At 40.4% G+C, this 21,313-nt stretch overlaps 1 pseudogene; it reads left to right on the forward strand.

Moving 5' to 3' along the window:
- Positions 1-11,721, forward strand: part of LOC117285842 — a 66,010-nt pseudogene extending 54,289 nt beyond the window's left edge.
- The last annotated feature ends 9,592 nt before the right edge of the window (positions 11,722-21,313 follow it).

Below are 21,313 nucleotides of genomic sequence, written 5' to 3' on the forward strand. Positions count from 1 at the left end.
TGACATTTTTGGAGAAATCTGTGGGAGGCTTTGTTCTCTCTCACCCGGAGTCCTCTCCCAGCCACACCTGTCTGGGAATCCCGTTATGTCCTGCTGCCTGTCAGAAACTCAGATCCTACTCTCTCAATAACCATTTGCCAAAAATGTTGTCAAACAACTAACTGTGCATAATTAAGCTTCTGAAAGAACATGCCCTTGGGTAAGTTTCAGAGAAATGTTGCAAATTAAGATAATAGATGATTATGTGAAACATAAATCTAAAATCGTCAGAAGACAGAAATCTCACACAAATTGTGAACTTGGCAAATGGATATTTGTGGTTCCACGGCTGCCCACTGAGGTTTTTCCCTTGACTGCTTTACCCAGAATTTCAGTGCCTCTGAAACTGTTGTAATTCTTGTTGAATTGTTTATAATCCAAGATTTGAGCAAAAGAGTGATTGATATGAAAAATAAATCCTCATTCTTTGAGATACAAGCTTAAAGTTTACTAAAAAAAAAAAAAAAAAAAAAACATGACATTTTTGGAGAAATCTGTGGGAGGCTTTGTTCTCTCTCACCCGGAGTCCTCTCCCAGCCACACCTGTCTGGGAATCCCGTTATGTCCTGCTGCCTGTCAGAAACTCAGATCCTACTCTCTCAATAACCATTTGCCAAAAATGTTGTCAAACAACTAACTGTGCATAATTAAGCTTCTGAAAGAACATGCCCTTGGGTAAGTTTCAGAGAAATGTTGCAAATTAAGATAATAGATGATTATGTGAAACATAAATCTAAAATCGTCAGAAGACAGAAATCTCACACAAATTGTGAACTTGGCAAATGGATATTTGTGGTTCCACGGCTGCCCACTGAGGTTTTTCCCTTGACTGCTTTACCCAGAATTTCAGTGCCTCTGAAACTGTTGTAATTCTTGTTGAATTGTTTATAATCCAAGATTTGAGCAAAAGAGTGATTGATATGAAAAATAAATCCTCATTCTTTGAGATACAAGCTTAAAGTTTACAAAAAAAAAAAAAAAAAACACCAAAGCAGATGGAAGGTCTGGAGACCAGATCCCAAAGGATGAATGTTTATGTCCTTTTGATCAATGAGATGATTATCATAAGCAAGGAAGTAAGGAGGTCTTTCATGGCTAAATTCTGAATACTGAGCATGCACACTTTCCTTTCATACCAGCACTCCATTGATCTGCCACCATCTCTGCTATCCACACCAACTAGAATAGGTCCTACCACCTGTAGCTTGACTTTGCCTTTGGGCTTTTTCTCGCTACTGGAGCCCACTCAGCCAAAGTGAGGACATTCTGGGGAGGTAAAAGACCTCCCTGAAAAATCCCTGCACTGATGATTCAAAATATTGATAGATAAATGACTCAGCTGTCTCTGCCTTGAGTAGAATGACTCTAGAATTTGCTCTACACTGTCTGTTGGAGTTCCCAGGGGATTCTGAGCCTTGTTGCCTACTGTGATAATTTACTTAATGTTGCATACTTTATTGTTTTCTTTCAATATCTCAATTTTCCACACTCCTCCTGGTGTTTCCTAAGATAACTTCCCAAATAAATGATAGTATTTGTGCAAAGTTTTTGTCTTGGAGATTGCTTCTGAGAAACTCAAGCTAGGACTTGGTATTAAAAAGCAAATGTCAAAAGTTGAATTTCAAATTAATTTTATTCTTCTTGTTGTTCTTTTGCTGCCTCCTCTTAGATGTGGTTGACCATGAATGAGTAGCTTCCCCCAAATGGAGAGCTCTTCTCCCAGTGCTTTGCCCCTTCTCTGCAGAAAACCCCAACTGTTTTTAAAACACACTTAAGCCTAGACAAAAAGTGATGAAGTTCATTGTTTTACAAAGCAAAGTCATGGTGCTGCCTTGGCCAAAGATTTGAATTTCTACAGTCCCACTTCCACCTGCCAGTTGCACTCAATTGTCAGCACATATGGGGTCCCACACAGACCCAGGAAAGATCAATTCTCCCCCGGGGTGAAAAAGGGAGAGTGCAGGAGTGGTCATGTGCCCACCTGCCTGTGTACATTCTCAGCCCCTGCTACTCTCCTGATGACTGAATATTTGCACGGGCTTTGTCCCCTTTATCTGTGTCCCTTGATCTCAGTTTGCTTTTCTGGCCTCTGACCCTACTGTTGGCCAAAATTTCAAGTGTTATCTTGCTCTTTTGTCTTCCTCATCTCTGTCTCACCTCCCCAACTGGCCATCAACACAAAAATACACAGTGAAAGGAAGAGGGTGGGGAATTTCATTGGGTCAATTGAGTGGTTGAGAAGAAATAAGAAGGTTGCTTTTATTTTACCTTTTTCTTCTTCTTCTTCTTAAGCAAGTAACTTACTTAACTTGCATTGATCTACCAACTGACCTCATCAGATTATCGGTTCCAACGGTCAACCTGATTGGAATTAGGTAAATAAATGAGGAAGAGCAGAGCAGTTCAAGGCCTCCTCTTTCCCCCCTGCTTCTGATCTGAACATGAGAAGTTGCCCCCGCCAAAAAAAAACCCCAAGTTTACAATCAAGGTTCAACAGATCTTTATAGTATTTTATGAAAATGAGAAAAGTCACCATCTTTGGAGTGGTAAAAATATTCTGTTTCGGCAACACACACACACACACACACACACACACACACACACATTAGCATTTTTGTTAGAAAACAAAAACAAATTCTCCCCTAGGGGATCCAAGCTTTGGGTACTATACTGGGTCTTCAAAAATTGTCTTTTTCAGAATAGATATGAGCAGTCTTGAGTTAAGTTGAGCTACCTCAAATTTCTGGTTAAAAAATTAAATAGTAGAAAAATCTACCTATACCAAGAATAGAAAGCAAAACTTGGAAATTGTATCTTTCATGACACTGGCCTACATGCACATATGCACACATAGATTTTCCACACAGAGTCACAAACAGGGCTCCAGGTCAATGACCTAAAAAGAAAATGAAAAAAGAAATGCATTTTCCAAGATGAGAAACAGAAAATACTTCCAAATTATGTTTTCTCTCTTCCCAATAATGAAAATAAAAGTATCTAAAAACTCTGTATAACCAGATTGATTTTTAACAAAACAGACACACCAATAAAACCCGAGTTTGAATAATTTTTTAAAAATTTGTATCTCTACTTTAATTTCTGAAAAGCTTTTGGAGAACATTAATTATCTTTAAAATATTCACCCCCTTTGACCCAGAAGTCATTATTTTATAAATTTATGCCAAGAATTTTTTAAAATTCAGACCCAGGATTGTGCCTTCTTCTCCTAAATGAAAGCAGAGTGGGCATCTGTTTTCATAAATTATTGATTCATAATATTTGTACAATCTGTGGGACAAAATGCAGTGATTTGATACACGTATGCGATGTGCAATAATTAAATCACTAATTCTCATTTCCATTTCCTCATTTATCATTTTCACGCATTGGAAACCTTTGAAGCACTCTGGTTACATTGAAATACATCACCCATACTTATGGGCTATGGTAACTATCCTATAGAACCCTAGAGCTAATTCTCCTGAGCATAGTTTTGGTTCTCACTGTCTAATCTTTATCTCTCCCCTGCGTTTCTTTGTAACTGGTAACAAGCACTATTCTACTCTCTATTTCCTTGTGATCTACTTTTTTTTTTTTTTTTTTTTTTTGGTGGTACTGGGAACTCGGGTCCTCGCCCTTGCTAGGCAGGCAGCAGAACCACTGAGCTAAATCCCCAGCCCAATGATCTACTTCTTTTAGATGTTACAAACAAGCGAGAACATGTGGTGTGTGTCTTTGGTGTCTGGTTTATTTCACTCAACCAGATGTCTTCCAGCTGCATCCACATTGCCACATGACAGGATTTCATTCTTTGTGGCTGAATAATGTTCCACTATGTATATCATATTTTCCTTAGCTCCTCATCCCTCAATGGACACCTCAGTTGATTCCCTATCTTGGCTTTTTGTGAATAATGCTGCAATGAACATGAACATGTAAGCATCTCTTTGATAAAATGGTGTTTGCTTCACGCTCCCACTATATCCCTGGCACTAGCATACTATGGTATGGCAGATTCTGACCATGCTGGATCCATATCACCTGAGACTACCTTTGAGTCTTCCTACAATGAATGTGAGTGGGTAGCATTCCACCTTAAGTTGGTGTTTGTTTTTTGTTTTGTTTTGTTTTAATCTAGGAGTTTTCTAAAGGGATACAGACAAATTCATCCCTCCGGGACTCTCAGCCAATGGAGTTTAGGAAAAAATGCCCCAGTCCCATCCTCACCCCGGTCATCTACACGGACGACACAGAAAGGCTCTACATGTGTTTTCAAGGTGTCTGTAGCAGGACCGAACTCCACTCACTAACACGATCCTCATAGGCTCTCTTTCTCCCTTTCCCCTTCTCTCACCCTTGCCTTGTGAGGTTTCCCCACAAATAAACTATCTTCCCCCACATTTCTGGTTTCGGGCTCTGTTTACAGTGAGTTCAACTGAGACTCTGGGCTCATACTGGGATTTCCGTAGATGTTTGTTGAATGAATGGATAAATGAACACTTTCTCACCATGGCTGGTCTGGGAGTAGTTTATAGCAAGTCTTTCTCTCAACTTCAGTGTGAAGTTATTGGTATAAACAAATCTGTTAGAGGATCAACAAAAATTAATTTGAGGACAAATTTGCATCTCTTGATTTTTGTAAAATAATTTGCATTATTTGTAAGTTATGCACATGGCTAAGGCAAGGAGGTCTCCAAGAATCCAGGCTTTTGTCATGTGGCTGTTGTTTCAGATAATGGAAACATTCACTTTATCCAAGAAGAAGGATACACTTTTCAAAGGAGCCCAGTAGTTGCAGCATTGTTTTCAAATTCTCTTATGTCTCAAAAATTAAAGGTCATAAACTAGACTATACTTGAGGTAGAAACTAAATATTTCATTTATGACTAGGTTTACATCATTACAAAAATATTCCCAGCTTCACCCTTCATTGGCCTTCTAGATTTTTTTTTTTTTTTATTTCTCCTTTCAACATCTGTGAACAGCTGGATGAGCTGGCTCTGTTGGATCAGTTCTTACACGACCTAATGTAAACAATCATCAAGACACTGATTAATTTCTCAAGACTCAAAAATAATTAAGGTAACAATGAGCCATCACCCACACACACCCCATTTTTACAACCATTTAAGAAGGAGGTAGCAAAGGTCAGACATAACATTCAGCCAAGAATCCCATTACTGACCTGTTGAGTGTAATGGCTTACACTCTGGGGGGTATCTGGGAAAAAGTCTCACTTCTTTCTGTGCTGACATGGAAGGAGCAAAACACCTCAGAAACTCCAGAGAGTTTCCATCCCAACATAAGGCACTTCCACCTCTAGTTGGTGAGCTGAAGGAGAGCAATATACCTATGAGTCTTTTCTTCAAGGGAAAACTTACTAATACAAATCCATACAAGAAAATATTTAAGAATATACAGGCAAATAGTGAAAAGCACAGACTTAGATATTTATCCACCCATGTTCATAGAAGCTTTTTCACTATAGCTAAAAGGCAGAGACAAGCCACCTTCGCTACTGACCAATGAGTGAATAAACAATGTGGAATATGTATATGTCTTAGTTTGTTCCTTGTTGCTCTAACAAAATAACTGAGGTTGAGTACTTTGTAAAGAAGAAAGGTTTGCTGGACCACAGTTTGAGAGGATGCAAGTCCAAGATTGGATGGTCACAGCTGTTTGGCCACTGGTGAGGGAGTTTCTGGCTGTGTCACAACATGGCAGAAAAGGAGAAAATGAAATTGCTGTGTGCAGAGGAGAGAGATCACACAGTGAAACAGGAAGCAAGGGGGACTCAGGGCCAAGGTCACTTTTCATACCAATCTGCTCTCATGAGAACTAACAGAATAAAAGAAGTGCTAAATTTTATACATGTATACTCATCAGAAAGAGACCTCTGAGTCTTTTTTGGAAAAGAAAATTAAGTTCACATGGTAGGAGGAGATGATTATTCTCCATGAATCTCAGATAAAATCTATAAAGAAAGGTAGGGTTTTGAGATTACTTGTTGTGAAAAGTAAGAAAGTACCTATTACATGGCTCCTAAGACTCCTACTATCTCCAGCAAACTACTAGCTCTCTGATTTGAGGGAAATCCATTAGCATAGAAAGTACTTATTTGCTCTGAAAAGCCAAGATGGTTCAAATAATCACCTTAGTAGGTGTTTCAGAATATGTGATTACTTAATATCAGACATTGCTTTTCTTCTTGTTACAACCATCTGAGAAGTGTTGCAGATTTCAGTTTGGATACTCAAAACCTTTATAGTATCAAAAAAACTCTTTGGGAAATCATCTGCGCTATACTACTCTGGATCTTACCTGAACAGTATTATAAAACTGTGTCTTTTTCTGCCTCCTGTGTTTTGCACACCCTCTGTGCTCTGTCTGGATAAATACACTGTCATGTTTTAGTTCTTGAAGAGGCCTTCGATGATCACCCTCTTTAGGAGGCCCTTCACCAACTACCGATTTTCCTCTAATGAGCTTCCGGTTCATACATCTCCAATGTGTGCTCACTGAATGTACTGCGAAGAGAAGAGATGTTGATTTGTTCTCTAAATGCACATCGATTCGACACTACTCAAGACACTCTTTATTCATCAAGCACCTTTGTGTGCTCAGATGTAACTTAATTCATTAAAGTTGACGAGGGCTGGAATATCCATGGTGATAGCATAAATGCTCACAATGAAACAAAACAACTCACTCAAGCCGATCAGCTGCTCGATCATTATGTCAAGTTACTTATTTCACGATCTTTCCCTCCTAAATTTACTTAATGGGACCCCATGATCAGTTGGTGATGTTTATTAAAATTTGATAAAACATAAGTCTTCCCCCTGAATTGAAGAATTTGAGTGGACCGAGCTGACTACTGGCTGACGTGAAGAAGCCTCAGATGAAGAGTTGTGTTTGCATGAGCCAGACCTGGAACAATTCAGTCACTTAGAAGTCCGTGGGTGTACTTCAGTGGACTCTGTAAGTAAACTCAAGCCCCTGGGTCAGCTAGGTGCTGCCAGCCACATGTGGCTCCTGGAGGTGAGGGTTCGCACACAGGCTCTTGCCCTGTGATCCTGATCATCCATTCAGGTGTTTGTGTACCTGCAAGAGGAATGAAGTGGGATGAGAGGATGTTACACCTTGAAAAGTCCTTGAATGTCACAGAGCCCAATTTTTAATTTTGCAGATGGAAGAACTGAGGCCCACAGATGTGAAAAGGCAGTGGAATGGAAACATGACATCAGAACTTTGAACATCAGGCCTCTTGATTCTTTGGAGAAACTTCTACTACAGTAAAACCAAATACACTGAAATTAAACTAATTAATGAAATTAACATTAATACAGAAATTAACACTCAGTACAACAATGAGGGCAGTGTTACAGGGCACATATAATTCATTGCCCAGCAAAGGCACAGAGGAAGAGGGCAGAGGGCTGGCAGTTGAGGGTGCTTGCTCTCCTGTAATTGGGAGCATGCAGATGGCTTGAAGAGGTCAGAGAGATTATGCTTTCCAGCAATCCAAGCTGGATCTTGAATAAGAACAGTGACAAGAAACCAGGGCATTGCTAGAGGGAGGCTTTCAGCAAGAGCTTTTAAGGATCAGGGGAAAGTTAATGCACTTCTGATACTTGGTCCATCACTGCTTTTTGTAGGATTTCTACCTTGTCTCTGTCCTAGATCCCAGAAGAGCTTCTTGATTCTTGTTCAGTGCTCCTCTCGGTGGACAAAATGGTCTTCCAAAATCATGGAGGTTGGGCACGCTCAGAATGGTCTGGCTTTTAGTCTGGCGAGGTCTTTATTTAATGCATCCACCATCTCTGGGGCCATAGAGTACAATTATATGAGTCATAGAGAATAATTTCCTGGTGCCTGCCCACCCAGCCTAGCACCCCCAGCATGGATTTCAAAACTGTTTTGTTGGACACGATACCACAGTTTTACTTTTTCCTCCCCCAAATTACTCTTTCAGCTCATCTTTCCATTCACAGGTGGCCTTTGCCACTTGCTGCCATTGCTAGACATTTAAACCCCTACTTGTTGGTGAGCCTTTGCCCTAAGTCTTCTGTATGTCTTACAGTGGGTTGCAAACAGGGACTTCTTGTTACTCCAGGCTGGCCTTCCTGCCCTGGAGCAATAGCCTCAGACCTGAGAAGCAGCTCCCTCGATTAAACCATCATGCAACTCTTTTCTCTTTAGTAAAGACTGTGGCTCTGGGTTCATCATTCTGGGCACCTACCTTGTCCTGGAGAAAATTCATTTGTGAGCACTGGTATGGAGACATGTGCTTAGTCATTTTTTTAAATTTTGGTTATAAATACTCATAAAATTGTCATAAAATTGACTAGCCATTTTAAGTGTACAGTTCAGGAGCATTAAATACATTCACATTATTGTACAGCTGTTACCACCATCTATCTCTAGAAAGCTTTTCGTCATGCAAAACGAAAACTGAATATTCATTAAACAATAATTCCTCATTCCCTCCTCCCCTCTCAGCCCCCTGCCAACCACCGTTCTCCTTTCTATCTCTATGAATTTGACTGCTGTAGCACCTCCTGTAAGTGGAATCACAAAGTGCTTTTCATACTGTCTTCAAGGTTCATCTCTGTTGCGGGGGTGTCAGAATTTCTCTCCCTTTGAGGGCTGAATGATATTCCGCTGTGTCCTCCTACAGTTCGCATGGGGTTTGAGTGTCCCCCAAGGCTCGTGTGCCGGAGGCTTGGTGATCAACACTGCAGTGTTGAGGAAGTGGAAACTTTCAAACACGGGCCCTAGTGCAAGGTGACTACAGTCTGGGAACAGTGCCCTCAGAAGGGATCAACGCAGTTCTCTCAGGACCCCTTCAGTGCTCACAGAGTGGGTTATTACAGAGGATGAGGCTGACCCCTGGCTCCCAGGGCTTCCCTCTCACCTTGGGACCTCTCTCCTCTGCTGACAAGATGGAGTTACCCCATCACTCCACGGTCATGGTTGGTCTTCAAAAGGTACTTTTAGAATAAATATATTAAGTAAAGCACCTGAAAAGACAGCATACTTAAAACGCTTTGGTAGAGTTGTACATAATCCAATACTTTTCTCTTTAAAATTAAATGGCTCTTAATCATGGATTGTCTGATTCTGGCCATCCACTCAGCCTGAGAAAAGCCCATTTTAACTTACCTTAAACATTTATTTTACATGAATAATGTCAAGAAACCTTCAAGACTTTAACACTAATTTCTGTTCACTCTAATTGAATGGAATCTTTAGGTGATTTGGCATCAGAAGAATTTAAAGGGGATGAAATGTAAAACAACCTACAAATGAGAAAATGAAAGTCTCTGAGGTAAGCAGTGTAAGACATCATTTGGGTTAGAAATGTAGAAGAATTGATTGGCATGTATAACTCTGATTTTAGAAACACTTCAAAAGAGACAAAAAAATAAATTAAAATTTGCAAATAAGAAAAACTAGTACACAAATTTAAACAATAGTGTACGCAGGGCTGAGATCAGAAAGGATGACCAGAGAGATCTTTACTATTTAAAAGTTTAAAGGCTAATGATTATAAAAAAAACAGTTTACTACTCAGTCACTAGACTATGTACCTATGATATTTTCTATAATGTTAAATATTGGAGAAAACAAGGAAGATTTGCATTGTAATTTTTTCAACTAATACTGTAGAAGTGTTTTTTCCATTTAATCCATATAGGTCTGCGAAAAAAGAGACAAAGTGATGATTGAAGTCTCCATAAAGGTCATGAATTTCAATTCTGTATGCAGCTTACTAATTTTATTTATATCTACACTAAGAACATAGAAATGTATATATGTTTTTTTCACAGAAACATTGTCTATAATAGTAAAAAGAATTTTTTAAGACAGGATCTCCCTATGTAATTTAGCCTGCCCTTGAATTTATCTGTGTAGCCCAGGCTGGCCTTGAATTCACAGCTATCCCCCTACCTCAGCCTCACAAGTGCTGGGATTTCAGGCATGCACCACAATGCCAGGAAATAGTTTTTTAAAAAGTGAAACTGCTGTAATTTCCAATAGTACAGAAAAGCTTAAACAAATTATGCTAAGTCCATAGTTGGACTATCTTGAAGTCATAAAAACCTATATTTTCTAAGAATGTTTATTGGTACATGGTAATGATTCACATTTTAATATTTGATAGATAAGGCAGATCACATAACTGTATTTATTCAGTCTTATAATTTGCATATATCAACTTATATACAACTATGCATGTAAAAAATGAAAATATTACCCTAATAGTATTCACCACGATTATTTTTCAAGTGCTAAAGTCCAAGGAATTTGTATGCTCATATTATATTTTTCTATAACTTCTAAACTTTATATAATAAGTGTTCATTTTTTATCCAAAAGGAAAAGATATTATTTTAGAAGTGTACTTGATTGAGTTAATGCATAAAAGTTATTCTTTTTTTAACTTGGATACTTCTACTCTGTATATGAAGGATAGCTGTAAATAAATCATAATTGTGTGACAGTCTTTAATTAGGTGGAAATAGGAATACTTAAAAAAAACTTTCTTGGGTTAAGTTTTAAAGCTTTGGATACATAAATTCCAAGCTAAGTACTAGAGCTGTCAGGCCCTTCAGCTCAATCATTGAGACTTCAGGCCAATATTCTGAGACATTTTGAAATGCTATTTCACCAACATTAGGACTAGAGATCATCAAGATGATGAATTGACTTTACAAGCTCTTTAGGCTAAAATTTATTTTTTCTGGGATTTATTTATATTTCTTTTCTCTAAATAATACTATCCAGTCCATTCACAGAACACAAGGCAAAAAAGAGATGTTAATGGTCTGTGAAGAGCAGGAATGGATGACGGCAAAGTAGCAAGCCAGCCCCCCGCCCCTGCACCCAAAGCCATGGGAAAAAGGAGCAAAAGAGAAGAGGAAACAGGACAGGAATAGGAAACCACACAAGGACCAATACCAGGCCTCAGCGCGACCCCTATTCTTGTTCATGTTTGCTTTAAAAGGTGAGGCAGCAGTATCTTCTCTTTGCCTCACCTTCCTCCTGAGAGGAGAAGGAAGACCATTCTCAGCCATCAGATTGTGGACATTCTAGAAACTGTCAACATCATTCTGAAGAAATACAGAGTGATTGTAGAGGGTGCCAAGGGAAGCCTGCAGAGGAACTTGAATAGAGTCTCCTTGAATAGAGAACTAAGTCTCCTTGAATGAAAAAGAAGAGTCTCCACATGGTCAAAAGTGGGGAGATAAAGAGGAACTGACTTCCTTCCTCACTAACTGTAGTCATGTACAGAACACACAGTCAGGAGGTCATGCTGGGCTCTGTTACAGAATGAGGCCTGGGGATGCTCACTTTTCCAAACATGTTACTCAGAAGAATAAGTTTCTTGCTGAAATCTGAAATTTCCTGGGTACAAAATACATCCAAAGGGTCAGATGGAGCCAGGGTTGCTTCAGTATTTAAATCCCAGAAAGATGAGTTAATCCTTCAAAGAAACGACATTGAATTTGGATCAAATTCAGCTCCTTTGATTCAGCAAGCCACAAGAGTGAAAAATAAGCACATCAGAAAAAAATTTTGGATGCTACCTATATCTCTGAAAAGGGAACAGTTCAACAGGCTGAGAATAAGATTTCAGAGTTACCCAGATACAGAAATAAGATCATAAGGTCATAAAGCCAATTGGTAATATTTTAATGATTCAATCAAAGATTCTACTGAAAAAAGTTAAACCACAGGATTGTACTGGTAAGAATATTATCTCCAAAGTTAGCCTGGCCTTTAAATTCTCTTTCAGCCTCTGGGAAGTTGTATAACCAATTTAGTACTTGACATCTTTGAGACTTCATTCTATTTGTAATATAGTGATAAGGATTCTTACAACAGACCTATGAAAAGTCTACAATTTCTTTAATATTAACAATTGACTTTTGAGGGGCAGGTTATTTTTGTTGCTGTTGTTTTGGTTGTTTGTTTGTTTGCTTGTTTGCTGCAGTACTGGGGATTGAACCTAGACAGAACCTTTGCACTGAGCTACATCCTCAGCCCTTTTTTACTTATTTTATTTTTTCTTTTAGTTAGACACAGGGTCTCTCTCTAAATCATTAGATTGTAAAACCTGGGTTCAAATTTGAGATCCCCCAGTCTCAGCCTCCCAGGGATCTGGGATGACAGATTGTGGTTCATACCACGCCCTCGACCTTTTTTAATGTTAAAACTGTGGTAGGCCAACCTGAACATGCTGTGGACAAAAGTGAGGGAGTCTGTGCTGCTGGGAGGAAGAATGGAGCCTGAGCCATCAATCCCCTCTTTGAATCCTTCGTGACCTTCTTATCTGTGTGACCTTGGACAAGTGTTTTAGTTATGCTAACCTAGAGCACCTGCCACCTAATGAAAGTTTTGGAGGGTTAAATGAGATGACACACCTGCTTAGCACACACTCAACTCAGAGGAAACACTCAACAACTGTAGTTATTATTATCATTGTTGTTGAGACTCAGAATGGAGGAGGTGTTGATGGCTTTGCAGAGAAGGAAACAGTTGAGGAATACTTCAGTGGACAGGATAGTTTGTGCAGTAAACCTCCCTATATTTATCATAAATCTTAAGTGCCTACTATGTTTCAGTCATTGTGCAGTCGCTAGGCATCCAACGCCGAACAAAATAGACTTCTTGCTTCTATGTGTCTTACATTCAACTGTAGGAAGATGAACTTCCCTTAGTGGCTGATACACAGTACAAAGACTAAATCAAGAAAACACCCAAACTTCCATTAACAGTTATGGGGAGCAATCATACACAATCTATTCATAGAACAGGAAGCTATCTATACACGAGAGGATAGGGAGGAAGTACAGCTAGCCCATGAAATGGAAGACTTGCACAAGCATTATGCAACGTGAGGAATACAGATACAAAAAGTATGATTCCAGTCATATAATGTTTGAAAATAGAGATTAATCCTATGCGTAGGAATCCATAGTCACAGGGCAAAATCTGAGAGTGTCATGAAATGACTGTCACAGTTGCTAAGGTAATAGTGAACTCCAGAGGGCTTGCCCTCAGAAAGGAGCGTGGAGTTAGTTTCTGGGGTGCTGGTGGTGATCTATCTTCTTACCTGGGTGAATATAAATCAGCTACGAAATTATCTATAGATGTCTTACATATATTTCTGGGTGCATGTTCTAGAAATTTTATAATGTGGAAAAAGAAAAGAACAAAAGGAATGGAGGGAAAGAATTTCAGAAAGAAGGAATTACCCCTGTAAAGGTGAAAAGCTGGAGAAGCACTTGCTGTTTACTGAGAACCAAAAGACAATCAGTGTCACCATAACGTAAACTATGAGCATGGGTGGAGGTTAAGGAAAAGAAGAAAAAGGGAAAAGAAACAACAAGCAGGGACCAGATCGGGACAGATTTTGTGTGACTTCACATTATGAGAAACTAAATTTCCTGCAAATGGTCGGGCCCCTTCTTTTCCAAAGAATATTTCTGACCTCAGATTAGAAAAATCTTAACTAGTCTGTGGAGGGTGGACAGTAGGAAGGTGGGGTCAGAGACAAAGGGCCTGGAAGTAGGCCGTTCAAGGTGACATCACGTGGGTCTTGGCAGTGTTTAAGAGGGCTACACGATCCCTTAAATATAAAATTATCTCTGAGAATATAGTGCAGATATGATTAGTTGTACTGCATTTCTGTGATGGTTAATTTTATGTATCAACTTGACTGGGCTAAGAGATGCTAAGATAGCTGGTGAAACATTATTTCTCATTGTGTCTATATATTGATCCTAGAAAACATTAGCACTTGGGTTGATAGACTAAATGAAGGTCTGAGAGCACCAATGTGGATGGGCATCTTCCAATTAGTCAAGGACCAAAATAGAACAAAAAGGTACAGGAAGTTTGCTCTTTGCAGACATCCATCTTCTCCTGTCCTTGGACATTGATTCTCCTCGTGTTCTAACTTCCAGGATCAAACTAGGACTTACACTATTAATTCCCCACTTCTCAGGTCTTCTGATTTGGACTATAGCTATACCACCGATTTTCCTGGGGGGTCAAGCTTGCAGATGGAACAGAATTCTCCAATGCTTCCTAGTAAATCATTTTGTATACACACTTACTTTTTTGTGTCTGTGTCCATTGGGATTCAACCAACTGTGGATTGAAAATATGTTTGACAAAGTATCTGTATTGAACATGTACAGAATTTTTCTTGTCCTTATTCCCCAAACAATACAGTATTGTTTACAAAGCATTTACTTTGTATTAGGTATTATAAGTGATCTAGAGATAATTTAAAGCATTTAGGAAGATATGGATAAGTTATACCCAAATAATGTGCTATTTCTTACAGGGGCTGTGGGTGCTTGCAGACTTTGGTATTCACAAGGGGCACTGGAACCAGTAACCCAGGAATGCTGATACTGAGGGACGGGGGACCAAGGGACAACTTTCTCTCTCTCTCTCTCTCTCTCTCTCTCTCTCTCTCTCTCTCTCTCTTTGAAAAATGCTGAAGAGTATATTATAGGGGAAACATAGCAGACATTCAAAGGAAGGAGACATGTATATATTTGAATCTTCAATACAATTTAAATTAATTTTAAAAAGAAATAGAGTTTGAGCTAGGCTATAAAGACTGAAGGACACAGAGGAATAGAAGGCTGGTAAGAAGCAAAACTGCATGTAAAAAAGGAGCCTACTGGAAGCATTTGCTTTTGCACAATAAAGGCAATTTATCCAGAATGCCCATTTGTGAGGCATTAAAATGCCTCCTGGTCGTCACTGAGGCCCACTGCTTCTCCTGTGAAACCTCAGATTGAACAGCTCTCTTTCCACTTTCACAGTCACAAATCAACCCGACACTTGCATCATCTCTTCACACCTCAGTGGCTGTGCAAACTTCCTGCCCACAACCTCTCCACAGTTCCCTCAGAGGTGGGAGGTGAAAGCAAGAGTGAGACCTGCTGAGGGGACAGTGGGGAGGGGATGCAGGAGACACCGTGGTTGCAAGATGACACCTAGGGGTGCCATAGGACAGGGTGTCTTTGAGCGGCTAATGCCCAAGAGCGCTGAGTGGGGGACCCACGGCCAAGGATGCACAAAGAAGCCAGGCAGCAGGATGAGGACTACAAAGTACCAACTTGCCAAAGCTGGCCTCACAACATGGCTAGAAAGGAGCAGAGATTAGAAGTGCTGTTCAGAGTTGCCCAGAGTGCTAAGGGCCTGTGATGGTGTGGATCCAGAATGTTCTCCAAAGGCCCATGTAGTAAAAGCTTAATCCTCAGCTCAGCTTGGTGCGGAAGTGACGGAAACCATTAAGAGGTGAGGCCTAGTAGTAGGTCTAGTTTTAGATCACTGGGGGCTGCCCTTCGAGGCATCTGTAGGACACTGGTCTTTTGGTCTTCACCCCTACCATCAGGTGAACAGGCTTTGCTCTGGCACATGTGCCCGACACGATGCACTGCTTCGGCACAGACTCAAAACCAACAGGGCCATTGATCATGGGCTGAAACCTCAAAACTAAGCCAGAGTAAAGTTTTCCTCTTTGTATATTACCAGCCCGTTCCCACATCCTGGTCACCATCATCCCTCACTGGGGTCCCCTAAACAGTCTCTAACTGACCCTTTTGCATCTGTTCCTAATTCCTCAATCTCTTCCCCATGCTTGCTAGCATCATTTTCCAAAGTGTTAATCTGATTGTAACTTGAGCATCCCTCAAGTTCCAGTCTTCTGAGCTCATGCTTTTCTTTCATAACCAACTAAAATAACTAGAACATAACTGTAGGAAGTATATGCTTATCTTTAATTTCTGAGGCTCACTCCTAGTAGTATATCACTTCCTTCTCATGCAATTTTTCCAAGTCTTCCCTTGGTTTCCCAAGGCAGAGGTGAGTCTCTGCTATTCCACTATAAAGGGACACAAGGCCACCAGTTGTTGGCTTGAGGGTTGCACAAGGGAAGGAAATTTGAGCACCTCCCTGTGACAACTTACACTGAATGTCAAGTTTGCTGTGGGTTGAACTTCATGTCCCAAAAAGATTTTTCAAAGTGCTATCTCCCAGTCTCCCAGATATAGAAATAAACAGTGGATGTTTAAATTTTTTTAAAAAACTATTTCAATAAGATACATTGCTACTGGTTCCCTTCAAACCACCCCCTTTTGCTTCAAACATACTTTTCCTGTCATTCTTGCCACTTCCCCAAGAAGTTCTGGAAGCTCTTTTTCTTGAGTGCCTTTATGACGTGTGATTAAAAAAATATTGCAAATGCTGCTGCCAAGTGTCACCCAAAGGAAAGGCAGGCTTATAAAAAACGTTGCAATGTGTCTTCATCCACCTTATTCATGAGAAGTGGCACTGTGTGACTTCTGGCTCTTCTTCAAAGTCAAAAGGATCATGAAAGGTAACCACAAGAAATTGATTCAGGACATCTAGGCAGTCACAACATAGACCTAAGTGCTTCTCTCTCCACCACAGGCAATCTTCCCATGCACCCCTTGGAACCCAGCCTGCCTCTCCCCTGTGTCTCCTAGAGAACATTTTTAGAATCAATTTTCTCTGTGTGTCCTTTTACATAGGTTTCTTAAATGTAGGTCTCCTTAAATGTTTACCTCCAGAATATATTGTAAGAAAACGAAAATCTTTTTTTTTTCTCTGCCCAAGGTAGTCACATGTTGCATTGCTTTTCAATGCATACACCTTTTTTTTTTTCTGAGATAGGGTCTTGATTTGTAGTTTAGGCTGGCCTTGAACTCACCATGTAGAATAGGCTGGCTTTGAACTTACAGCAAACCTCCTGCCTCAGACCCCTGAATGCTAGGATTATAAGCATGTACCATCACCCCCCTCTATTATGCACACATTTAACTTTCTTTGTCTCATCCTTTCTTACCCATCCCAAGCCCAAAGCCTTTGGTTAAAATCCAAAGTCAATGTTATTTCTTAACCATAGGAAAAACTCAAACAGTACAATACTCTCATTAAAACCTAGCTTCTAGGCCCGGGGATTTAGCTCAGGGGTTCTGCTGCCTGCCTTGCAAGCTCAAGGACCCAAGTTCGATCCCCAGTACCAAAAAAACAAAACAAAAAAAACCTATCTTCTAAAATATCACTTTGTTTCCTTCCACTTGAATCTATCTTGCTTCTCATCTGTAACACTCTTATCCTTTTGCCCTCAGGATCTTACCCAAACCCCATATTCTTTCATTCAACAGGTAATTATATACAAGGTGCCACTAAAATTCCCTTTCTTGCCAATTATGAGTTGTGGTCTCTTTTGTGAGCGGTTGCAGATTAGTGCTAGAGAAAAACAATAAGCAAACATACAAATACAACGTAACTACAAATTGTGACAAATGCTATGAAGAAAGAGGATTAGGTTCTCCCAGTTAAACTAAGAGTAGAAGCTAGCTTAGGTTGGGGATTGCTCCCGTTACCCATTACCACTGTGTATCAGTTAGCAACAAGGAAAGTTTCTGTGACTGTGTGGTCAGGTGATTTTGTTGTTGTACAAATACCTTAGCGTGCTGCTGTCCAAACCTAGGTAGTACAGGTCAGGTCGATCCCTCCCTGTGGCTCGAGATGTAACCATCTCTCAGTCATCGATGACCATGAGATGTATGAGGCCACTGCCAGCGTAACTATTTTATAGTAAGTGGCTTTTTATAAGTAAAAGGAATATGCTCTAAATTAATAATAAAATGTACTACAGTAAATACATAAACCAGTATCTTAACCATTTATTATCATTATGCAGCACATACTGGCCGTAATTGTATGTGTTATACTTTTATACGACTGGCAGTGTAGTAAGTATGCTTACACCAGTGTCACCAAATACACAATTCACATGTGGCCTTACAACATCAGGAAGGCCATGATATTACTAAATAATAGCAACTTTTCTGTGTCATTATGACCTTGTGGAGCTACCACCACATACTCTGTTTGTCATTGCCTGAAATTTCCCTACAGGGCACAGAACTATTTTTGAATATCAAACCATACCAAACTTAGTGGCTCAAAAGGAAAAAAAAAAGTTATGACCCCCCCCCATTGTGTTGGTTGTCTGGGCTTAGCTGGGTGGTTTTTGTTCCCCGTGATACTGACTGTTGCTGTGGTCAGCTGGTGGCTCAACTGGACAAGAGCACTCAAGGGAGCTAATTCATGGCTGGCACTGGGTGCAGCTGTTGCTGGGAGCTCATTTGAGGCTGTTGACCAAAATGCCTACAGGTAGTCTCTCCACAGAGTTTGGGGTTCTCGTTGCATAGAAGTTGGGTTTCAAAAGGGAGTATCTCCAGGTGAGAACATTCCACAAGGGAGGAAGGAGTAGCATGGCTTGTCCTGGAGTGAGCGCAGTGATGTTTTGAGTTGTGGTCTGCGGTCAAAGCTGTCACAGGCCCAGCAGAGTCAGAGTGGGAGAGGGCTACTGAGGATGTGAAAACTGGGGTTTTTGGGGTAGCAGTCTGCCATGGGAGTTAGGACAGTCTTCCTGGAGGAAGTCAGGAGCATAGAGGGGAGGTTGAGGTAGGACAGAATATAACTTAGCAGGGCAAGGAGTTGAGAGAAATAGACGCCCTGAAAGAACATGGCTCCTTTCAGGAACAGGAAGGCCACTGTCTCTGGAAATGGAGACCCAAGGTAAGAGGTCCAAAATAAGGCTGAGTAGAAACTTCCAAACAAGTGAAAGATTTAAGATTTATCTCTCTACATCTTTGGGGGAAGGGATCTCTCAGTGTTGCCTAGGCTGACCCCAAACTCCTGATCCTTCTGATCCAGTTTCCCAAGTAGCTGAGGATACAGACCGATGCCATCTGACATGTAGTGGGAGGCTACATGTGGGCTTTTAGCAGCAGGAATGCACAGTTCATGAGAGTTTTTAAAGCTCTCCTAACCTTCGATGTGCAGAACAGATTAGAGAGAGAAAGGAGGACAAAGGAGCTTGTGTCTGGTGGCAATTTGCAGGGAAATAGCAGATTTTGTGTATTTGGGAGATTTTCTGTAAGTAGGACTTAGCACTTCACTAAGACAGGACTTAGTGAAGGACTGAATGTGAGGAGATTGGAAAAAGGAGACGTCAAGAATGACTCCATGTTTTCTAGCTTGAGCACTTCCAGGCAGAAGATATTAAGGGGAAAGATTTAGAAAAGAAGCCCAAAGAGTTTTATTCAGTGCCTGTTATATTTACAATGCATGTGGAAATGCCCCAGTCAAGATCTCAAGTTGGCCAGTGGAGACAGAACAGCACCTCACAATCAGCTATGTTGTTGTGATTTTGCCCACAATAGGATCTGATATTCTGCTTATTCCCCTAGAACCACCTTCTCCCTTTGTCCCCCACACTCCAAGCTACAGCTCAGTGGAATGCCCTGCAGCTCCCAACAGAGTGAATCTGTACCCATCTTCATCTTTACTGCTGATGCTCTCCCCCTTCGTCTATCTAATCACCTGGCTATATCCTGCCATCTTTGAAGACTTGACCTTCCCCCTACCCTGACCTATATCAGCCCAGGTATTCCTAGTCCAGTTCCCCATGAGTGATGGTTGATTTCTGATGTCAGCTTGAATGTGTTTCTGGGAACTGAACCCAGAACCTTCCACTGAGCTACATCCCCAGCCCTTTTGCAGTTTGTTTGTTTTTTTGAGATAGGGTCTTAGTCTTAAAAAGTTGCAAAGTTGCTAAATTGCTCAGGCTGAGCTTGAACTTATGATCTTCCCACCTTGGCCCCCAGAGTGCTGCGATCACAGATGTGTGTCACCCTGATGGATTGAGAAATGCTTAGAGAACTAATAAAGCATGCTTTCTGGTGTGTCTGGAGGGTATTTCTGCAGAATATTGACATATGGATCAACAAACTGAGTGGGAAAGATCTTCTCTGAAGGGTGGGCCTCATCTAATCAGCTGAGGGCCTTGGAAGTTGAGTTCCTAGCAGCTGTAGGCATTTGGTAAAATATGGAATGAATGAATCGACCTCTAATTTCAGCCTATTCTTGCTCCAGCTCACAGGAAATACAGCCAGTGGACGGTTCTGTAAACACTCTGTGCCTCTCTTTTCAGGAATCTCTGGAGGCTTCCTGTTCTTTACTGCTTCCAAAGAGGCTCCTTACCCTTTCTTCTCAACTTGAATATATTGCAACAGAAAGCATGTAAAGAAGTCAGGAATTCTTGGAAGAATTACAAACAGCTTCTACACAACAAGGGAGATGCTCAACAGGAAGTGCTGGGGGCCGAAAGGAAAAATTTAGAAGACTAATCTTCCCACAGGGGAGAAAATTTAATTCTATATATTCACCTTTTTCAGGAAACCTTATACACTGAGGTTCTAATGCCACTTTTAACTCACAGAAAATACTCTATTGGATCAGAGCAAAAACATCCATGCTCTCAAGTGGGGAACGCAAGCTATATGCCCAAAGATGGAACGACAAATGACTTTGTGCAATCAATGAGTATCTTTCTGTCTTTTGTGCACAATATTAATTAATGACAATGGAGAAAAGAAGGAAACTAGATGCCAGTAATCAGAACTATAGGTAGAGGTGAGCTTACTGTCACGGGGAGACTCTGTCATCTTGAATGACCAACTATTGTATTTTGCTAGGCAATGCGTTCAAATGTGAAATATAAGAAATAATTATTGATCACTGGGGATATACTGTTGAGGACTGACTAGAAAGTAAGATTAAATCAGGGATTTAAAGAAGTTTATATGTCTTTCAAAAATCCCTTATATGTCTAGCATTCCAGTTTCATGTAGTTCTGTGAACACATCCTGGTGACAGCTGGGGGCATGTCTGATGATAGAGGTACAGCCCAGCAGAGAAGGCCAGGTGGGCTTGGCACTGTGCAAAATACTGCAATAGCTACTATGTGAGGGTTTATCTTAAAAAGGATCCAGAGTTATAAGGGGTCCACTATTTAATGATTGATTTTTTTTTGACAAAAAAGCATGGTACAGAAGAAAACATACTTAATTATGAATCCCAGGTCTCTAGATTTAAAGTGCTATGAAATCTATGCTCTCACATAGTGGTTCTCAAACTTTCATGTCAATCAGAATCACTGGGAGGGCTTGTTAACCAGGGAACCAGCATTTCTGATTCTGTACAACTGAGGAATTCTCATATCTATCAAGTTTCCAAGTGATACTGATGTGTATCAGGAAGAATTGCAAACCAATAGCTCTTAGCCTTGTTTGTGCTTTAGAATTGCAGGAGGCCCTTTGAAATACAGGCTGAGTATCCCTCATCTGAAATGCATGGGAAC

The sequence above is a fragment of the Fukomys damarensis genome, unplaced genomic scaffold (genome assembly GCF_012274545.1).
Source record: "Fukomys damarensis isolate Sample0158 unplaced genomic scaffold, DMR_v1.0_HiC HiC_scaffold_13, whole genome shotgun sequence".
Classification (NCBI taxonomy): Eukaryota; Metazoa; Chordata; class Mammalia; order Rodentia; family Bathyergidae; genus Fukomys; species Fukomys damarensis.